The sequence below is a fragment of the Herpailurus yagouaroundi genome, unplaced genomic scaffold (assembly GCF_014898765.1).
Source record: "Herpailurus yagouaroundi ecotype Mexico unplaced genomic scaffold, PumYag 140, whole genome shotgun sequence".
In the NCBI taxonomy this organism is placed as follows: Eukaryota; Metazoa; Chordata; class Mammalia; order Carnivora; family Felidae; genus Herpailurus; species Herpailurus yagouaroundi.
In genome coordinates this window covers 27,736,635-27,755,673 of record NW_024412395.1, presented here as the reverse complement: position 1 = coordinate 27,755,673, position 19,039 = coordinate 27,736,635, and the positions used below count along the sequence as shown (strand labels likewise).

Below are 19,039 nucleotides of genomic sequence, written 5' to 3'. Positions count from 1 at the left end.
CTCCAAGACGTATGTAAGATCAGTGCAGTCAGAAAAAAAAAAAATACCCCTACCTTTTAAGCCCCGGGGGCGGGCCCCCCCCAGAAGGGTAAAAAAATCACGTGATAGGTGAAGAAAACTTAAAGAATCAAGATTATACAGGTAAAGAAGAGAACACATATTGGTGACTTAACAGTCTTTGTAGTTTAAAACAACCATTAACCTAAATCAATTGCAAGACACACAGGATGGCTTATTTCTTGCTAAAACAAGAAGTACACACACACACACACACACGCACAAAACATATACACATGTGCATATATTATGCAGAGTTACAGGGAGTAGGGCTCCTGGAGAAAGGGCAAAGGCACAAAAACCATGTGAAAAAGAAAAAGCTCCTATCATTAGGACTCATTTAAGGCAGCAACTCTCATATACTAACTAGATGTGAAGATGACAGAACATGGACAAAGGAAAAGGGGCAGGCCTTCCCAAGAGGACACAGAAGAATGTCAGGAAAAGGAGACCTGTTTAAAAGAAAGGTTGAAATACAATGCCTATTGTAACACAAGCGAGGCATAGTGTCCGAGGTGTGAACATACATTCTAGAGTCGAAAAATGTTTAAGAATCCCTAACCTACCATCTTCAAGGCAAAGGATTCTGGAAAGCCCAAGATAATAGGGGATTGAGCAGTTTCTCTGGCAGGGTGATCAGAAGTGAAAGGTCTTGTCAAAAAGAAAGGACCAGAAATGAAGCTCTAATTGTTCCACGGGCTGACCAGAAGTGCTCCCAGTATCTACATATCTCACTCCAAAATCATCTGGAAGAATACGAACCCCAACCTAGTGTAACATCCTTGACCCACCCTGGGGCCAAGGAATTGTATTATCCTTAACAAAACTGTCATTTGTACCCAGTTTCTCTCTTTCTGGTCGTCACAGAGATAGTAAATAAGAAATCAACATTATCCACATAATAAAAAGTGGCCTCTCTCAAGTATCATAATTGCAACACAAAGAGGTTAACCAAGAAAACATGTTTTTATTCACAGGAATTACTCTACCAGCGGAAATATCAGGATGTTAACTGGCGCCATGATTAATTGGGGAGATACTTGGAGGGCATATGGGGTTTCTCAGACTCTTTAAATAACATTATATAGGTATTTGTCTCCCTTTGACCTCATGACAATTGACCACATACATCTAAGATTAGAATGTTTCAGGTCAACTCAAACTTTCACACTAGATCTGGACCAAGCAAGATAGAAAGCACAAGCAAAACTAAACCTTCTATTTAGGACAGGAGCCCTTTCTAAGCTCTACAATTTCCTCGGGCAGTACTACAGCTGAAAACACAGCCAAAGAGAGCGTTTAACAACAATTGGCTTCATTCTTCATAGAGGAATAGTGCAGATTTACCCCAGCACCTACTATGTGTCAACGATTTCACTGAACACGTCACACCCACTATTTCTTTAGGGTCCTTGGCGAGCCTGTTCAGTCCTGGCTACTCTCTCTCAAGTTAAAGCTGGGGAAATTCAAAGTTCCTTAGGAAGTCCCCCACCAGCAGTAGCCAGGGAATGAAGTCCTGGAGTAACCTAGTCCCAATCACTTAAAGAAAAATGAAGGCTACATAGTAAAATTGGATGAGGAAGACTGGAAAATTGTCTTATTATAAAAGGCCTGGTACTACTACTGGGCATCAGAGTAAATTCTGGTGGAGATGCAAGCCTGAATCATTCTCCCCAGGGTTATGGGCTCATCATATTTGGCTCTTCTACAGATCGCTCGTTCCTATTCTATCACTACCTTGCTCTCTCCATCTCCCTCTCTCTCCACCTCTCTCAGCTGTGGCCTCTGCCTTCCTGAGACAGAATGGGTACACGGAACCGGAACCGGTAAGAGGTAACAGATCAAAGAGCAACATCGCCCTGCATGTCCCAAGCTGTTAGCCCTCGGGCTGACCTGCTATTCTCACTTCCACCCACAACCCTTTGGTTTTCTCTTGTACTGATCCTTGACCAGAAACCTTTCCCTATCCCCATGCCCTTCTCTCCCCACGGTCTTCCTTGCCCTAGCCCATCCCCTCTACCTGCACGGGCACTCACACACACATGCACACATTCTTACTTGCATCCCTTGTGCTTCACAGGGCATCGAGTACTCAACACCGAGAAAAGGAAGCGCTCAGGCCTCACTGAAGCCACCTACATATGCCCCAAGTCAGAATCTCACTTGGTTTGGGGGCGGTTTCAAATATCAGTTTCACAGTCACTACTCAATACCACCCAAAGATCAATTTCATCTATCTTTTCTTTAAATGGGGCCTTGGCAGCCCAAATTTAGAGCAGGTACTAAAACCAGACAGAATTTTTTTCTGTACTGCTTCTGTGAAAAGGCTGGCCAAAGAGTATTAAAGTCACCCTTGCTGTCGGTTTCTCTGTTTTCCGCATCTTGGAACGCTGCACAAGTCAGCTGCACGTAAAACCACGCAAAGGGTTTTGCTGTCTGCACCCAATACCGGACAGGCCCCTCTTTAAAAGTCAGCATTGCCTCCCAAACATGTCCTTCTTAGTACTATCTAACGCTATGTGACGCTACGTTGCACTCTCCTCCATCTGTCTAGGTAGGAGGCTCTTCACTCCACGCCCCTTCTGGCCAGTCCTGAAGATGTGAAGGGAAAAGCCTCAAAGGTGGGGAGTTTCATGTTTCTGTGCAACAACCAGGCAGCCATATCCTTCTGCTTTCCCCTGAAAATCAGGCATCACCTTATCGTTTCCTCACCAAGATTAACTCCTGCTTCCTGAAGAGTATTTCTGAGGTAGAAAGCAGAGGTGGTGAAAAAAGGGGGAGCTGAAAAGTCCAATCTGTCAAGCTCCATTTTAGAAGAAAGGAAAACTGAAAAGTGAACGTATTTAACATGAGCCATTTCCTGCACTCAGGAGGGAAGAAAGCGCGCTGGTAACTGTGTGCAGGAGGAGATCCGCACTGGTGTTATCTCTGACCTGCAGCTTAGCCCCAGTGTCTCAGCTGCCAAAAAGCTCCCATTCAACGTTGTGCTGAGTTCATCAATGCTCCACGTGTCAGGATCCTAACAGGAAAAAGCAGGACAGACAGTCTCTCCATTCAACCGCCTGGGGACCCCATGACAACTAAAATCCCCTCGCAGACCGTCCATATCAACCTTCGGCAGGTCAGAGCACGCAACCCCTTCAGAACCACAGGCTCAGGCCCACACCCTTTCCCCTTGTCAACATCGTCACTTTAAACAGAACATCGAGCCTTATCACGAAACCTGAAGTAAGTATGACAATTAAGATGGATTGCAAAGCCTGCTTGTGCTTCACAATTAACAATCACTTGGCAGCGGGTTCCACGCAACTGTTGGGGGGTATGGCAAGAACTTTATCCCTGCTTAGTGTTGCATTAGCATATTTAGTAGGCTGCAAGACATAATTCCTAAGATATGAACATATTTTTGTCTTTTTTAAAAATCTGCAATTAAGCTATAATATGTAGAAACTCTGCACCAGGCAATCAACGTGCAAACACCAAGATGGAACCGCGCAGGAGGAGGGGGGCAAGGGAAAGCAACGTCTCCCCCAGCACTGATACCAACTTGAACCGGTGGCTACTTCCAGTGTCATGGGCCGGCTGGAAAACTGTGGCTTCTTGCCACCTACGGCAAAATTTACGGGGGTGCTGGTGTCGCCCCACTGCTGCTGCCATCGGGGGCTTGCTCTGTAAGAGCAGAGCTACCTGCTTTAATCGGACACATGAAAAAAAATCAGACCCTGAGATGACCCCAGTAGTTACACAGCAAACTATGCACTTTTCAGAAAAAGCACCCGATTCTCAATCTCTGAGTAATAAACGATGCTGATAAAAACCACAAAGACACTTTATTCAACAAACATAAGCCCTCTTCATCAAACTTGCCATTATTTTCCCTTACTTTCTGACCCACCTGCCACGCCGATGAAAAGGTTCAGGGAGCACCCAAACTGGACCAGCGTTACCGGAAACAACTGGGAGCTACCATCCCAAGCTTCTCTGGTGTGTCTATTGTATATGCTCAAGCTTCAAGTCCAAGCATGCCCTGAGCGGGGGCCGGGGAGGGAAAGAAACGGAGCCAGATCTTTCTGAGATAGCCAGGACTTTGTCTTTCTTGACATCTGGGTTGCAAGGAGGCAGGATATCCTGCCAAATATATTACAGCTGTGAGACCCACCTTGTGATTTAAGACACTGCAGAATCTGAAGAGCACAGAAGACATAGGTGTGTTTTCTGAGAAAGAAGCCTCACCCTTTGCTTCTTTTGCAAAAGAAAACACGCACGCGTGTGCGCCACGAGTTTAGGTGAGCGGCTCTCCAGTTGCATAAAAGAGAGCATATGAAAGCAACAAATGCAATTTAGCACACAAAGTCTTTCTTTACAAAACCAGTAGAGGAGCAGATTAAAGCACCTGGCAGTCTTGGCAAGCCGAAAGAAAAATCTAAGCTGTGACAAAACAAAACAGGTGTACAGGTATAAAACTTTTGCTTTCCAATAATGCCCCTCTCTTCACTGGAATGCTTTGACAGGTGCAGAAGTTCAAGTTACAGTAGGGAAATGGCAAATAAATACACAGCATTAGTGTCTGACGTGCTTGCTGAGCACCGGGGATGTTAATAACTGGCAAGGTACACTAATCTCTGATTGCAACATTTGGTTTACCTTAATCTGGAGGGACAGCTGTATTAAAGAGGGAATTATACTAATCAGTTCAAGGCCCTTGCATATAAAACTTCCCATTAGGCTTAAAGTACACCAGCTTATGCTCATTCTCTAGGAGCCTTACATCTGGTTCTGAATAAGGCAGCCTCTCATTTGCAAGGTACAAACTGAAAACAAGGGGGAGGGGGGCTGACAGTTGCTGGAGGATGGGTGATAGAAGAGTAAGCTACTAATTCTTTGAAATTTTTAACAGCACAAAACTAGCTTCTAGGCATCTTAATACTAAAAGGGGGGGAAAAAAAAAAAAAGCATGTGTTATCAACCCTAGGCCATTTTTTCCTGTTACCGGAGGTGACCAACATAAAATAAAATTGATGATGTCAGTCAAAAACAGCTAAGCACAAAGCTTGGCTTTGTTATCTTAAGTCAGAAGGTATGATAGGCCATGCCATATGGCTCTAATCCGCCTCTATCTCCCATCACCTAACAGGAAACCTTCATGTAGCATGACCTTATTTGGCTGGTTCCAGGTTAGGGCTGCCCAAAGGGGATTTTTCTGTTTCTGCTATATCCAAAGGTTTATGTTGATTTTTTTCTGAGCCCTGCAAACTATAAATCCGACTGATTACTCTGCACTCTTTTGCTTGACTGAGCCTTTACAATCAGACATCCCCGTTAACAATAAGCTCCTAATGAATCAAACATCTATGGCATTAGTTTCACCTAGCTGCCTCTTTCCCATGCACTGTGCTGCTTTGTCAGACCTGGTTTGATGAGAAAAGCTAGTGACACTTGCTGCACCTATTGATAAACAATTCAGTAATGAGGGGCATAACAAAAATTACCTAAAACAACCTGATTAAAAATGACAGGCAAGGCTTACTCCCTTGCTCTACGGCGAAGGTAACTCCGGTTCTGCGTAGGGAAAATAATGAGGTAAAATAAAATTTCCTTCTTAGCAAGGAGTTCACTTCTGAATGTGTGTTGATGAGGAGATTCGGTTTTTCCAGTGATGTTTTCCACTCTCTCAGGTTATATGATTACCCGTAACGTTAGGGACTCATCGAATTCGGGATGGTTGCCTTTCAACTTTCCGAGACGAATTCCCTGCTTTTTCTACTTAAACTTTCAGAATAATCAAACTTTCTTTCTTAAATGTGAGTTTAGTCATTGAGAAATTCAATAATATAATGCTAATAATTAGGTAAGTATAGTGTGGGCACAAAAGAGAAATTCTAAGATACCAAAAAAAAAAAAAAAGTTTTGGAACAAAGTAGGAGAAACTTCATGGACAAAATCATCTCCCTAAAAGGAATAATTTAACCTTACCATGGACATGGAAGCTCCTTTTATTGGGGTCACCCGGAGGACCTTTGCAACTTCGAAACAAGCTTATACCCAGAGGAGGCCAGGCTCTTGTGAAAGCTTGATTCAAAGACAGAAATGTGTGGGTTTTGCAATTGTGTGGCATCATGCTGGGAGGGTTTCCATCAGTGCACAGATGCACTTGAAAATCAAATATGGACATGGGGAATGTTTTTTGGAGATGGAAAATGAGTGCTGATGACATGTTTATACTTCGCAGATGGATCCAGTACAGAACCATTTTTTGTGAAGAAACAATACCCACCATTTGCTAAAAAAAAATTTTTTTTGAGCAGCTACAAAATGGTGGCACAAAAAGTGAATATTCCCGTCATATATGCTCCACCTGTTTCTCGGTCTTACAACTGTCTTCCATCCTGACCATAATCAATGACTGCTGTAGTCTTATTTTATTTTCAAATGTTATCCAAAAGAATATGAAAAAAGAAACACAATACACAAAGGCATTTGAAAGAGCAAAATGATTTGAAATTAATTTGCCACATATGAAAAATTGGAAAATGACAAATGCTATTAAGTAACAAATGCTGAATTGAATCCTAAAAAATTCATTTTAATTGGCATATTTTCTCCCTAAATTTGATATCAAACCAATTTTTGAATGTTTTCTATCTAGAGTCTAGAATGTCTCCTCTATTCCTTCTTTTGGCCCCACCTTAGATCACTTAGGTATTTGTAACTCTGGAAATTACAATGCTTAGCATGGCGTTAATACTGTTTACTGCCTGGGTGGCTCAGTCAGTTGAGCATCTTACTGTTGGTTTCAGCTCAGGTCATGAACTGACGGTTGGTGGGTGTGAGCCCCACATCTGGCTCTGCCCTGGCAGCACAGAGTCTGCTTGGGATTCTCTCTCTCTCTCTTTCTCTCTCTCAATCTCTCTCTCTGCCCCTCCCCTGCTTGCACTGTCTCTTTCCCAAAATAAATAAATAAAACTTAATTTTTTTTTCTTTAAACAAATACTATTTATTGCCTTATTATTGGCACATTATAATGATGAGTAGTTCCTAGTGACAAATATCAACCATAATGACATGGAAAGGCACAATATGTATGGGATATGGGTTTGTAAGAAGATAACCTAAAGCATTTAAGTGTCGAAAAACATTATTAGTAACATTGCAAACTTTGCTCGATAAAAGCTATCAGAATAGTCAAATCTTAACTTACTGAGACCATCAATAATATTGAAACTTGCCATCCCAAGTGTGAAATAGTGACAAAGTGACCCACCTCAAAGATACAGCAATTACACAACAATAAGGAAGCTATGGATCTGAAATATAAAAGTTAATAATTTTTTAAAACAGCAAATTCTGAACACATTTTCAGACTTGATGAATGAGTATGTGTTTCAAGTGTTTCAAGTAATACGTGACACTAAATTTGTTTCTTACTTTTGGTCAGACAAATTAACTTTTCTTGATGTTTTACCTTTCTTGCTATCTGTCTTCCTAACCTACTGAATTTCACAGCTAGCCTTTAATCAATCATATTTTTTATTCTAAGTATCAGTCCGAGATTAAGAATTAGAAATAGACTCTGAGTCACAGCAAACGGTCATACAGCCTGAGACTAGATAACAAAATCTTGAGAATCTACGTAAGTCGACATGTTCTTTCGACCCTGTAGTTTCTGGCAGTGTACCAAACATAAATCGACAGTTCTACGTTCTATGATTCTGCCCCTTGTTATCATCCTGAAACTAACAAAAGCCTGTGTACCCTTCTCTAAATGAAGCAAGCCTTCATCTTTATTGCTGGATTTTTGACACATGTGAACAAGCCAAAACATTTATAAATTCTTAATTATTTCTTGCCTATCCGTAAAAAAACAAAAGTTTTAATCATAAACTTAAGGTAGTCTTAGAGTTCCACAGAAAATGTTAGTACTCATCCCAAATATAACTTGTTAAACTTTGAAATGGTCAAGAAAAATGAAAGTATATCTTTCCAGTTAGAGTATATATGAGGTCATTGTGTTCCTAATCAACTTTCGGCAAATGCATAGAACAGAGAACTCAGAAAAAATAAGAGATCATTTGTTTCTATTTCTTTATTTAAGATATTAGGGAAAGGAGATGTGAGAAGTAATAAAACTAATTTAGTTCACATAACTAGATTGCTGGGAAATCAGATTTCCTGAGGTCTGCTTTATTCTACTAAACCATTCTGTTTGCAAATCTTGTAATATTTAGTTAGAATGGACTAATGTTATTGGTCACCTATTCTCTAAGTACTACATTAAGTATATTATAAAATAATACGGTGTTCAGATATCATCACACTTAGAGAATAATTGTATAACAATATAAAAATTAATAAGCTACGTTCTACCAGTGCCTAAATTGTTGCCTAGATGTAAAGTCAGCACCTCACTAAGATAACTATACTACTGGTCTATAAGTTAATTATGGGATAATACAATCCCTTATCCCTGGTGACAAGCAGAAGTTATGTAAGGGTGCTGTTAACCAAAGAACAGCTAAATACAGGGCCCCTGTGTGTTGGTCTGGCCTCTAGACCAGAGAGATCCAGGGACAAAACACTCTGTAATCCTAACCAAGCTGCTCATCATTTGTCTAAGGAAGAACTAGTGAGCTTTTCTACATCAAAGTCAAACCTGACTTGCATGGTAGTCAAAAGGTCAGCTTTTTAAAACTTGAAGTTCATTACAGTCCACTGTTTTCTTCTTGATATCTGCTACACAGAAAGAACAGCCAATATTCCAAAGTAAAGTCATCTCTACTTAAGAAAGTGGAAGCAATCTTCCTGAGTCCTAGCGTTTACAGGTAGGACAGCCTGGCTATTCTACAAGCATCTTGGCCTACTTCCCAAAGTGCTCATTGGTGTCTGGGTGTCTGAATAGTAGCTGATGGATTTCCATGGCTTGTCACCACTATCCCTAACTTCTGGTAGTAGTCCCAACTCTGCCAGCAGTTATACGTAACGTATGTGTGAGAAGAAAATATGCTTCTTTTTGCTGGGAAAGGGTTTGGGTTCATCAGACCTTTAAACCCCAAGGATGAAAAAGAGTTCTGAATCAAATAACGTGGAGGCATGGGTACAGACAAAACTTTTCCATCAGTAAAAGTTAAAATTCACAGATGTCTTCCTAATAACGATACTGAATAGCTTACTTCACATATGTATCATCCATGGTATTTATCCAACACCTTTAAGTGGGTTGGGTGCTATTAACCAAAGATCAACTTAAACACAGGGAGACTGAATGTCGGATACGGTTTTAGGCATTTTGAGACAAGATGCCCTGGACTGTCCTAAATTTGGTCTAGAAATATTCTGGATGGAGTCTGTTCCCACGGTTAGCATTAGTTATGTAAAGGTGGATATGAGTCTAATTTTTCGAACTGGATCGGTTGTGTAGTTCATGTTTATTCACATATTATCTGCACTGATTCATATATCCTAATCTTAATTAGCATTTAGACATAGTAACTGGTATATAACTAAACATATAATAATCATATTCTTTTATGTTACTTACATTTTAAGTTATCCATTAAAATTCAGCCAGTCAAAATAATCTGTAGGCAAGAAGAAGTTTGGTTCTCATGTACGAAGAACTTAAAAAAATATCCTTTGGGGGCTCCTGGCTGGCTCTTGAAAGTAGAGCATGCGACACGTGATCTCAGGGTCATGAGTTCAAGCCCCACCTTGCACCTAGAGCTTACTTTAAAAAAAAATCCTTCGAGTAGAATTTTAGACATTTATACCCATACTGAGAGGTTCCTTTAGTTTCTATGGAAACTGTGTGAAGGTAGTTTCATTCAGTATGTTGAGTGCCAGAACACTAGACTCCTCTTTTATCATCTGCCATCCAATAGACAAAACCGACTTTTTCTTGTTACATAGCTTCCATTAGTAACCATGGAACGATCCAGTACATCTGATATTATTTTCTTGGTGTAGGTAATGTTGCCAGTGATGATGGCCCTGAGATTGTGGTACTTTCTGCTTTCACACTTGAGGGCCTACCAGTTACTACAGTTGCCACAAGAAACTAGCTAACCAACAAGCACGAATAGAAATTGCACATACACATCTCTTGTATTGTTCTAAACAACCTCATGAAGTCTTTAGAAACTGTCACATAGTTGCATCCCGTCACAGAATGTGATGTTCTACCACTAAAAAGTTGGGAAGATTTGTATGGGTAAACCCCCACCTCTACATCAATGGATGCAATGGGATAAAGATGATAGGTTTATAGAATTGATCCCAACATGTAGTCAGTTCATAAGGAGGTCAAAATTATAATAGTTATGAAATATGTTAACTTTGAGAAGATTGAGACAGTCAGACAGAGGAACCATTTCCCCCAAGCTAAGTTGTAAATAAGGGCTACTAACCCTTTCATTCTTTTCTAAGTGGAGAACAGATCTTCTCCAGGCTGTTCTGAGTAGCCTCCCCCTGTCTCCACAGAGGCTTCACTTGACCTTTGCAATCTAGCACACCCAGACCTTTCTAATCATGTGCATATTGTAACATCAGATGAAATCTTTCCCCTTCCCTTTGCCTCCAATAGTCTTAAATTACCTGAAGTCACCATATTTCATTGAGAACAATGTTATTACATTATTCTCGACACTGTCTTAAATTATATGACACTGTTGGAACTTTTACTTTTTTCCGGTAACAAATCTTAAAAGATGCTAAAGTCCACAGATGACTAAAAATTGGAGCTGTCTGAAGTCACTTTAAAGTATATCCTATAATACTACAATTAATTCATTCAGTGTATACTCATCAAGTCCTGCCATGTGTAAGGCACTGTGAGCCGGAAAAGATAGAAAGTAGTGGAGCTCCAGGTCTCATGAAGAAACCAATACTCCAAATTATTGTTCAGTCATAAGTTGATAAAGGAGACTTTTTTGCTTTCTGTTGGCATATATGAATATTTATTACTGCCATATTTCATGAACCAAATTTAAGATCTTGGTCTTTCCTTCTTGTTTCAGCCTTCTTGTTTCCTTTTTGTTTCCTTCTTGTTTCAGCCAAAAGAGAGTGATTGACTATTTGAACAACCTTACAGGTGCCTTGGTGGCTCAGATGGTTGAGTGTCTGACTCTTCATTTCGGGACAGGTCATGATCCCAGGGTCATGGGATTGAGCCTCACGTAAGGTTCCACGCTGACCATGAAGTCTGCTGAAGATTCACTCCCTCTCTTCCTCTGTTCCTCTCCCTCTCTTGTGCTCTATTTCTCAAATGAATGAATGAATGAATTAATGAATGAATGAATGAATGAAACAACCTTCAGGCAGACTCCAGGAATGTCACCAACACCATGACCTTTGTGACCAAATCTAGGAACCAGAACTTCACTATTTTCCTCAATAAAACTCCAGTGACCATCATTCAAGAAAAGGACGTCATCTTTTTTTTTTCCTGTTCTTGATCAGCTGGACCCCGACACACTTTCTAATGGCAGAATTTGACTGTGTGGCTTCAACACCTAGTTTTTCCAGTACAATTTTCTAATATAATTCCCTTTGCACGGGAAGTACCCCCAAAAGGTTTCGCTTTCAGGGCTGTGCCCAAATGAGCTTTCTTGTACCATTCACCATGCCACTTCTAATCTCACCGGTGGTGACACAGCTTCCCAGAAGTATGAAGACCACTACCCTTTCCCACCTTGCTGGCACCACAGGCCTGAGCAAAAGAGCAGAAGCTTTTTTAAAAATAATTTGCCTTATTTGGTACAAGCCAATTCTTGTCCCTCCCTCCTATCCAGTCATCTCTTTAGCTGCTCTTATTACTATTTGGCAAGGAAATTTTAATTTCTAAGAGTGTTATATGGTGAGCTCTATAGGCCAATGATTTAAAAAATGGGCTTTGGAGTAAGATAGGTCAGAACTTAATGCTTATTCTACCACCCATTAGCTTTGTGGTCTTGAAAGAAATCTCTTGGGACAGCCGGGTGGCTCAGTCGGTTGTGTGTCCAACTTCGGCTCAGGTCACAGTCTCATGGATTGTGAGTTCGAGCCCCACGTTCATGAGTTCGAGCCTGCTTTGGATTCTGTGTCTCCTTCTCTCTCTGCCCCTCCCCTGCCTGTGCTCTCTCTCTCTCTCTCTCAAAAATAAACATTAAAAAAAAGAAAGAAAGAAACCTCTTAGTCTTTCTGAGCCTCAGTTTCTTCATCTGTGAAATAGAAATACTGATTCTTTCTTGGTGATGTGCTAAGGACTAAATGAAACAATATTCATGGGTCCCTTAGCGTATGCCCTCACATGGGGTATGTGTTCAATTAAAAGTGACTTTAATTGTAATGGACCTTGGGTGAGGTGAATATGCATGATGTGATTGCAATATGACTCCATTTTAATAGAAGGGACAGTGGCAGAATGTCTTCCTCTAATAATAAGAAAAGGAAACCTTAATGGAACTAAGGAAGCAAAGTATCTAGACCCAGAGCAAGGAGAGGGCCATGGTGCTGGGAAGGAGGTAGCATCAGGGGTGTCTGAGCTGGGGTGGCCCTGAAACAGAGCCTGTGACAAGGAATTCGAGAGCATGGAGAGAAAAAAGTAGGGTTGGTGGAAAATCCAAACAATGTACCATAAGGGAACCTAAGATTCCTGCTGTTGAAGAAAGCACCTCTGAGGACCATGCCGAGTGCTTCTCAGAACTGCCTTGTCTGAAAGGTAGGTGGCTGAAACATTGATCCCCAGGCTCCTGTCTCCCCCCAAGTTTGGGCTGCCCTTGAGGGTGTTAACTCTCCCACGCGTTTCCATGCTAAACTTGAAGAAGCATTGAGCAGGTTTCTGCAGTTCTGGAAGAGACTCTGAGGCAGAAATTAGGAAGACTCCAACAATGTTCTGGAGGACTGCACTTAGGAGGAAATATCCACCAAAGCTACAACTGAAATCAAAGAGGGCTTAGAGGATGAGACACAGGACTGCAAACTTTTCTGCACAAATAGTCTTTCTTTAAAAGAAAAACACTTTATTTATTTATTTTGAGAAAGAGAGAGTGTGTGAGCTACAGAGGGGCAGAGAGAGAGAGAGAGAGAGAGAGAGAGAGAGAGAGAATCCCAAGCAGGCTCCACGCTGTCAGTGCAGAGCCCAACATGGGGCTCGATGTCACAAACCATGAGACCATGACCTGAGCCAAAATCAAGAGTCAGACGCTTAACTGACCAAGCCACCCAGGCGTCCCACAAATAGTCTTACTGACAGACCACGAAAAGCATCAAGACAGTGAAAAATTGTTACAGACTGAATGTCTGCATCCCCCCAAAATCCATTTGTTGAAATCCTGACCTTTAATGTGATGGTATGGGGAGGTGGGACCTCTGGAACATGACAGTAAGGTCATGAGGGTGGAGTGCTCTGCAGTGAGATTAGTGCCCTTATCAGGGACTAAAGAGATCAGAGTTCCTGCCCTTCACTGTCTGAAGCCACACAGAGATGGACACCTGCAAATGTGGAAGTGGGCTCTCCTTATGGCCTGGCGTGTCCACACTCTGACCTGAAACTTCCAGCCTCCAGAACTGTGAGAAATAAATGTCTATTGTTTATAAACCACACAGTCTATGATACTTTGTTATAACAGCTCAAACTGTGACAGAATTGAATGCTGGGTTCAAAGAGAAAGCAGATATATGATTTTCTCTCAGTTCTAGCTTAGCTTCTTTCCTATTTTGTTTTAAAAGTTTACATATTTAGGGGCGCCTGGGTGGCTCAGTCGGTGAAGCATCTGACTTTGGCTCAGGTCACGATCTCGTGGTTTGTGGGTTGAAGCCCGGCATCGGGCTCTGTGCTGACAGCTCATAGCCTGGAGCCTGCTTCCGATTCTGTGTCTCCCTCTCTCTCTGCCCCTCCCCTGCTCACTCTCTATCTCTCTCCCTCTCAAGAATAAATAAACATTAAAATTTAAGTTTATATATTTATTTTGACAGAGAGAGAGGGAGGGAGGGACAACCCAAGCAGGCTTCAGCACAGAGCCCGATGCTGGGCTCCATCTCATGAACCGTGAGATCATGACCTGAGCCAAAACCAAGAGTTGGATGCTTAACTGACTGAGCCACCCAGGCACCCCTAGCTTAGTTTCTTCCATGGCAACCAGATTATAGCAAATCAAGTTAAATACAATAAAATAACAGTTCAAGGATACAGAATCCTTCCTTTCCCAGAAGATGCTACTAGGATCAGAGTCACAGGAATTCCAAACTTGGTTACCTATGTAGTCATACTATTGCCACAAAAGGAAAGATGTGGCTGGTCAAAGATAAGATATTCTCACTGCATCATCCCTTCTCTAGCCCCGTAACCAGGAAACACTCCAGTCAAAGCCTGACCAATGTGGGTAAGCCAGACTCCTCAGCCACGTCCTCTGAAGTCTCCATTGTATTAGTCAGGCAGAAATTACTATATACTTGAAATGACGAGTCACAGCTTGTGCAGGGAACGTGATGGACAAAATTAAACTCAGCATTAATGAGTTAAAAAGCCTTTTGGTTTCTGTTTGAAAGGGGCAAGCTCGTTGGCCTATCTAATCTGACAGTGAAAGGTAAAATGATTTATAAGTGACAATTTATAATTTATAAATAATTAGATTGTCCATTCAATGCATGGTTGCAATTTCTATCCAATCAGAGTGCCACCTAGGGCTCCCTGATAAAATGGGAACATTGCATGGGACACAACTCATCTGAAAAAATATTCATTATTTATCAGAAATTCAAATTTAACTAGGAATTCTTTATTTTTATTTGCTCTATCTGGCAACTCTATTGCTTCGTCCAAACAAGTACAAAGAAAGAGCTACTCATTAAAACAAGACTGTAAATGTTCTGGAATGTTGTGCTAAAGGTTCTTGGACTCCTCAGTAGTAGCAACATTTCAATAAATTGACATGTGAATTAACTCTAACGATTTGCATATTGTTTCCTTGGGCACATTTCTAAAAACTTTTCAAAGCTTTCAATAATTTATTTTGTCACAACCTGGCAATCTGTATATTGAAAAAACACTGTGATAGTAACAGGAAAAGTCTTTTCAAATAATTCCAAATGAGCTTTCCAAAGACTCCCGCCTACTTGTTAAGACTCAAAGATGCGTACTTTAAAATGTTTTCACAGGATTCACCTTATAAATAAAATCTAAGTCAACTTCCAAGTCCCAGAACAGCTCTGCAGAGAAGAGAAACATCCCAAAACCACATGCAGAGTCACGTCATTTTAGTTGCAAGATTCTTGTTCCAGCTCACCTTCCAAAACAATTTCAGTCAAGTAGAAATATTCTGACAATCCCCGCTCTTAGAATGGCAAATGATCCCTGCCTTTTCATTCATTCACTCATTACCTCTCCAAAAAGAGAATGTGCAGCTACCAGAATTTCATACAATTAGTGCTCCAAGAGCGTTTTAAATGCAAACCTATAAGAGGAAAGTAAAAACAAATCAAAGTTAATTGTGACTGGCTGGAACAAAATGCTTAAATCGATACAAGGACGGCTCATCTGCTCATCATTTACCCATTACCTGGGAGACGAACACCTCCTGCTGTGCCTGATTTTTGATACAGATTTACCATTGCCTCATTCCGCAGACACACGCAAAGGAAGCCAAACCTTCCCTGACTCCCTCTCTCATTATCCTCTTTGCACTTACTAACCTATTCATTCTTAGTTTTTCCTTGCTTGTGTGTTCTTCTTTGCAAGGGGGGCATGCACACAAGGAAAAGTAGAGTTAAAACAACTGGATAAGAAGTTCAGGGACTTCCAGTAAAGCAGTCAGAGGAGGCGCCAATGTCTGTGTATGAATTACTGACTTCTCTCAATCAGTTCCACACTGACTTTTGTGATTTTCAGAAACCTCCGCAAGGAGAATGCCAGTCCTTTTGGAAGGCATCCTTTAGGAGGAAAAAAAAATTGTTGTTAAGGTCTCAGACCTAAATGAAGAGAAATGAAGCCCTCTTATTTGGAGACGTGAGTGTCTTTAATGGCAGGATAGCCTTAAAACCGGACATGAGTGTCCAGATGAAGGACGTGAAGCCAACATCAGTAGGCTGTTGGAAAGTTTGGCTTTTGAAGGCCATGTGTGCCGTTAGCTCTCAGCAATAAAGCCTGATGTTTCAGGAGAAAGACAAACTCATTTCTAACCGGCTGCCTTTCTTCAAATGCCCTTCACCGTAGCTAAGTATCCAAAAAATGGAATATAAAATGTATCTGCCATTGAAAGTTAACGTGTATCTCTGAATTAAATACACACACCAAATTTGAGAAAGTCTGCACAGGATGGTTGGGTTGATATATGAACTTCTTTTTAATTTTTTTTTTAGAAATTCTTTTTTTTTTTTAATTTTTAGAGAGAGAGAGAGAGAGAGCAGAAGCAGGGCAGGGGACAGAGGGAGAGAGAGAGAGAGAGAGAAAGACGGAGAATCTCAAGTAGGTTTCACTCTCAGTGCAGACCCCAGTGTGGGACTTGATCCCATGACCCTGGGATCATGACCTGATCATGACCCTGGATCAAGAGACGCTCAAGCGAGCCACCCAGACGCCCGAGCACATTAACTTCTTTTTTTAGATAACTTTCCAAATGAAACTTTTGCAATTACATGTGACCATTAATTATTATTACTATTATTCTTATTAATGATTTCCAGGGAAGGGGGAAGACTCAAAAATTTTTGAAATAACTAATTTTTCTTATTCTATTTGACAATTAAATGGGTGATGTGTAATTGCTATCATCGTATTTACTGGCAATTATCCTCTTTTCACTTTCTAGCTATTTTTTTTTTACTTGTGCATATGGATTACCTAACAGAAAAGTGTAGAGATGACCACATAAATAGCAAATCACGAGTGAAAGTACATTGTATCTTCAGCCAAGTACACCCAAATAGGCTAACTATGTGATGGCTAGAAATGCAGTTCCCACAATTAAAATTGGAGTATAAATAAAACTGGGAAAATCTAGGCGCACACTGATACGGCAGGGGGAAAACAGAGTGTAAAGGATTGACTGGAGGAAAATCGTGGTGCTGTACAAAGGGGTGAGAGTCAGATACAACCGATAGCCAGCATCAGCCTTTCAATTCACTGTTGGCCTGTGTTCCACCTACCACTTCCTCAATGTATCCTTTATGTTATTTTTTTAGGAAAGGACATTCATGACCAATAACAATGTTATAATGATCATAAGTATAGGATTTAAGATACGTTTTTTAAAAACACCTTTAACCGACAATAAAAGCCCCCAAAAGCCACGGGGGTAGTTACCTAGCTCAAGGTTTTATTTAGTGATGGTTCCACTTTTTCACTCACTGCCTGCAAATCAGCATTTTTAGTGGACAAAGGGCTCAGCAGCGGCCTTATGATTGCTTCTTTTCAAATGGTAATGGCTATCCTAACTCCTCTGCCAGGTTTTTCTTACCAGAGCACAAATTGCAGTTTACAAGGCTCTGAGGGGAAAAAAAAAATCTTAGCTGAATATCTTTTTTTTTTTATTCGACAAACTGACATGTAAATTACCCTTTAAGTGCTCCACTCTAGGGCTCTGATCATCTCCTAATTGTCACAGTCAATTGTAGCCAACAGTCTCTTCAATCCCAAGCGCTTTGACAACAAGCACAAGGATCAAAGCAGAATCAGCTCCCTTCAATATCCTTCTGTTTAGGATGCTACAAAACGCCTGAAAAAGAAAGGTGTAAGGGCATTGCTGTAGAGGAAACTGAGAGTAGCAAGTATTACAATAGTCGTTTTCTCCATCTCTAAAATTATGCTGTATAAGCTGCCGTGATCTTTAATCACATGTGCAGAACAAATACATAAACCTCCCGGGCAATTAATATGCTCTTAAGATTATACTAATATGCGAGCTTTACAAACAACACCGTCTCGATGGCTTAGGAAAACTCTGATACAGTGAGGGGATAGCAATCATTTCCTAGCAGCTTGAGCATCAGAAACTGTTATCAAACATATTCTGTATTTGAACATAAATTCCAAAGCATAGTTTTTCTAAGTTTGGTGTCAGGACTCCCTGCGCCCCATTGAAAATTCTTCAGGGTTGGTTTTTTTTTTTTTTTTTAATTAACCTAGAAATGTCCAACTGAAAATGTGCCCCCAAATACATTTTTTTAAATGTGGCACAAAAACTCATTTCAGAAGATGCTGTTTTCCTTACTAGGGGTGACTCTTGTCTTATTGCTTTACTGGCAAGAAACTAATTAAAAGTCATTACATGATCTGCAAACGTGATTCCTAAGTAAGATGCACTTACCAGGGCTACTACTTCACAAACTATGACAATTCTTTCCAACCAAACTGGTTATTATACATCACTAACTTTTTTAAAAAGATTATGAATGCTGTTCTCACAAGAAAATTTTCACCCTCTCAAATATAATGATATAAATAATTTGGGGGAAAGAGAAACTCTGTGTAATAAATCTGTATCATATAGCCGCTTTAAAAATAATCTGAATACTGTCAGAGAAAAAGGACAGGTGGAAAGAAATCAAAGGTGCATGTGACAGCACCTATCCAAGCACCTCCACAGCTTGTCTCTTTGTGCCCAGGTATTGCACACAAGGAGTGGGTAAGGTCACAAATTGATTGACAGCCTTCCCACTCTCAAGAAAAAAAACTGAAAAAAAAAAAAAAAGAGGCATCGAACACCGCCGGGTTCCTTTCTCAGCAAGTTTGCTCAAATCCCCCTGTAGGGGTTTCCCGGTCTCCCCTCCATTTCACCTTGAATTCTCAGGTTTGATTGAAGAGCTTCACAGAAGGGTCTATTACAGATTGAGGAATGATCCATTTCACATCTGAAGCTCCAAAGAGCTACTTGTGAGGAGTCTCTGAGTGCATTTATCTCACATGTGAAGCTTTCTGCAAAATCAATATGGGTATTTTTCAGTTTGACAAGTCAACGTGAAATATCACATAATAATAGAAAAACAGAGTTGTACATTTAAACACACCCGATAC

General features: G+C 40.7%; 1 long non-coding RNA gene across 2 annotated transcripts in view; it reads right to left on the bottom strand.

Annotated features, from left to right (window-relative positions):
- Positions 1–19,039, bottom strand: part of LOC121030522 (uncharacterized) — a 38,975-nt gene that overhangs the window by 19,632 nt on the left and 304 nt on the right. The window contains exons 2-6 of one of the 2 annotated variants that reach the window (XR_005790272.1): positions 18,803–18,940; positions 17,582–17,741; positions 15,315–15,482; positions 9,593–9,707; positions 6,962–7,361 (exon numbers count right to left, since the gene is read on the bottom strand). This is a non-coding gene — a long non-coding RNA (uncharacterized LOC121030522). Of the gene's footprint in view, positions 1–6,961; positions 7,362–9,592; positions 9,708–15,314; positions 15,483–17,581; positions 17,742–18,802; positions 18,941–19,039 lie in introns of those variants that run through there. The other variant, XR_005790271.1, reaches the window with a different exon arrangement.